Genomic DNA, 3995 nt, shown 5'->3' on the forward strand with positions numbered 1-3995 from the left:
TTTTGTCTTGTTTTACCACTTTTCCAGCGGTCCCTACAAAGTTATTCTTCCAACGCATGCCGAATCTCAATTAGTTAGACTACTATTCAATATTTAGATGCTTGTACTTTTTTTAAAACAAAAGAAATGCTTAAACTTATTACTATTGGTATTTTTTTTCAAAAAGTAAATATACGAATATAATTAATGAATATCCCTATTACAATATATAGGGAAGAATTCAGGTGCGGGTATAGCTTCGTGCAGTTGTGTCATTGACTGAAAGAGACACACCTTAAGAATACAAACCACGCATCTAAATTTTAAATTGATGCATCTTAAGTTTTAACAACTGACGCACTTTAAGCATACAAATCACGCACCTTAAGAAAGAAAGCAACACACCTTAATAATGAAAATCACGCACCTAAAACTTTAGCCCACGCACGTTAAGTACACAAACCACTGACCTTAAGTACAGAAATCACGCAACTTAAGTACAACTTGAGAAGGCCAACCACACAGAAAATCATTTATATATATATATATATATATATATATATATATATATATATATATAATTCAGTTCCCGTGCGATTAGGTACGTCCCGTGCGGTTGTGCGGTTAAATATGAATCATTGATCTTACTTAAATCAACGTTCAAGATTAACAAAATTTTTTTAAAAAAAAAAAAGCGGTGGCAATTTGGTAACTTTTGCATCTAGGTCAAATTTAGGGTGAGTGATTTTCGTTCTCAAGGTGCGTGGTTTTTGTACTTAAGGTGCATGAATTTTGTGCTTAAGGTGCGTGGATTGTGTGCTTAATGTGAGTAGTTGTTGAAACTTAAGGTGCGTCAACTTGAAGCTTAGAGTGTGTGGTTTTCCTTCTTAATGTGCGTGATTTGTATGCTTAAGGTGCGTGATTTGTGTACTTAAAGTGCGTGGTTTGTGTACTTAAGGTACACCATGTAAAAACTTTAGATGCGTGGTTTGTGTTCTTAAGATGTTTATTTGTTTGTGTGCTTAAAGTGCGTGGTTTGTATACTTAAGGTGCATTGGTCTAACATTTAAGGTGCGTGTTTCTATCACTTAAGGTGCGTCATTGTTATAAACTAAATGTGCGCGAGAATTCTAGATGCGCGTGCTTGTTTTTTTTTTTTTAGTTTTCATTGATTTGAGCCGTTGATCAGATCTAGTCGCACAACCGCACCTGAGACCTCTTCCGCGCCTGAACCCGTCCATATATATATATATATATAACACTAGTTTTTCTTATGCGCGATGCGCAAAAAATAGGTGCCCAATATTAGTATTTTATATTAAAATTTAAGATTTACTTAAATTTTAATATAGTAAATAATAATAATAATTAATAATAATAATAATAATGTAAAATATTTTTATAAATTGGATATTTATATTTTAAAAAATAACTAACATGTAACTCTAATATTTAATGTGTATATATTATTATTATTATTGAAGAAGATAAGAAAATATATGGTGGATGCATGTGCATAGTAACAATAGTGAAAAAATAACGGAAGTTATAACGGTTGGCGTATAATTGTTCAAAATATTATGTAGTACATCTTTTATAGCATAATGTCCTTAAAAAAACTTAAAGGAAAAAACGGACATAAATGAGGGGTATAACCTTTATTCACATTTATTATGTTTTTAGATATATATAGAGAGAGAGTTGCAATAATAGTTATATCATGAACTGTGTATGCATGTAGCAACATACACTCAAAGAAATCTTTATTTTTCTCTTTCATTTTTTTAAAAATTTATTTTTTATAAATAAAATTAATGTATAAAATATATTATATTAAAAATCTTTGATTGAGGTCTATTAAATGAAACTTATATTACCAAGCACCTTGTACTTAGATGGCTTGTAATGACTCTCTCATATGGGAGGTCATGAGATTGAGTCTTACTAGGGGTGAATTGATTCTTTGTATACATATGTTGTACGTTCAACATAATAGTTCATATTAAATATGATGCACAAATTTATACTTTTAACGACTTAATATAAAACAATACCATTTACGACATGATTAACAAGCAATCCCGTCGTAGAGGTGGTTTTGGTTTACAAGGTTATGGCTTTGGGTTTGGGAAAGCCTATGGGGGCGTGTGTGCTTTGTGGTGAGGTTTGCAACTTTGCCACCCACTTTTTGTCTTTGGTTTGTGGTTGAGTTTACAACTTTGACACCCACTTTTGTTTTGCTTTATGTACTTTTGTTTAGTTGTTTTGTTACGTTGTTTTGTAAATTTGTGTATTTCATCTGATTTCTTTGACGAGTTGCTTCTTCTCGTTTCTTTGATTAGTTTTTTTTTGGGAGCGTGATATGATAAAAATGGTCATGTCTATGTGAAACTCATCTTGGACAATGAAGATGACAATAAAAAAGTGCCTCTTTTGAACTATGATATGCAGTTCAGCTCGGTTGGTAGGTTACCCTCTGATAAACTGGTCAAATTTCTCACTGGATCGGGTGTGTATTTTCGGACGGAAATATTGTCAATGAACAGAAGAATGGAGAGGAATATCGAGGTGGTGTGCAAGGCTTTTCAAATAGTCTTGTCTATGTTAGGCCAAATCATTAATTACTCTAAAGAAGCATTAAGTTCCTTCAAAGATCACAACTTCCAATTTGTGAAACAATCTGTGAATCAAGTTTTCTATAGCTTTGCTAGAAAAGTTATTTATGTGTCAAATGGTAAAGATCAGAATGACTTACTATTGCATTGAACTTTGTTGTAAACGTTTTTATTTATAATTAATGAATTAGTTATTTCCCAAACAAAAGTTACAAGGAGAGACAACTACCTCTATAAATAAAGACTATGGCTCTGTTTGGCAGAGCTTATTTAGGAGCTTATAGCTTATTTTAAGCTACTAATAAGCTATAAGCTCTGTTTGGTAATGTTCCTAAAATAAGCTAGTAGCTTAAAATAGGAGCTTATTTTTGAACGCTACCTAAGATAGCGTTTCAAAATAAGCTATTAGCTTCCTAACTTTTTTTCCATCTTTAACCTTATTATTTTAAAGAAATGACATCATTTACCCTTCCCAATTAAAACCCTTTTCTATTCTTATTTATTCGCAATTTTCACGCTAATCGCTTCATCTTCATTCACTCTCCGCAGAAGCATCACCCATCAGCCACCTCGCTCCGCAGTCTGCAACCGGCCAATCGCAATATCATCCGTCTGTAGGTATGTATATATTTATTTTGTTGTATTACTTGTATATTTTTTTTTTCTATTGCATCTCGTATATCCGTAAGCTTGTATATGATATATATTTCATTGTATTACTTGTATTACTTGAATGGTTGGACTGCGTGTATATGATATATATTTCATGTATTCCTTCATTTTATTTATATATATATATATATATATATATATATATATATATATATATATATATTAATGAAATCTGCAGTGTTTTTGATATAATGTAATTTGAAGAATTAAAGTAAGTTTCTGCAGTGGGTGTAATCTGTAGGATTCTACCCAAGTTTTCTCAATGTAATCTGCAGTGTTTGTTTTTGATATAATATATACATATATATATATATATATATATAGATTAATGAAATCTGCAGTGTTTTTGATATAATGTAATTTGAAGAATTAAAGTAAGTTTCTGCAGTGGGTGTAATCTGTAGGATTCTACCCAAGTTTTCTCAATGTAATCTGCAGTGTTTGTTTTTGATATAATATATACATATATATATATATATATATATAGATTAATGAAATCTGCAGTGTTTTTGATATAATGTAATTTGAAGAATTAAAGTAAGTTTCTGCAGTGTTTGTAATCTGTAGGATTCTACCCAAGTTTTATCAATGTAATCTGCAGTGTTTGTTTTTGAATATATATATATATATTAATGAAATCTGCAGTGTTTTTGATATAATGTAATTTGAAGAATTAAAGTAAGTTTCTGCAGTGTTTGTAATCTGTAGGATTCTACCCAAGTTTTATCA

The sequence above is a fragment of the Ipomoea triloba genome, chromosome 14 (genome assembly GCF_003576645.1).
Source record: "Ipomoea triloba cultivar NCNSP0323 chromosome 14, ASM357664v1".
Taxonomy (NCBI): Eukaryota; Viridiplantae; Streptophyta; class Magnoliopsida; order Solanales; family Convolvulaceae; genus Ipomoea; species Ipomoea triloba.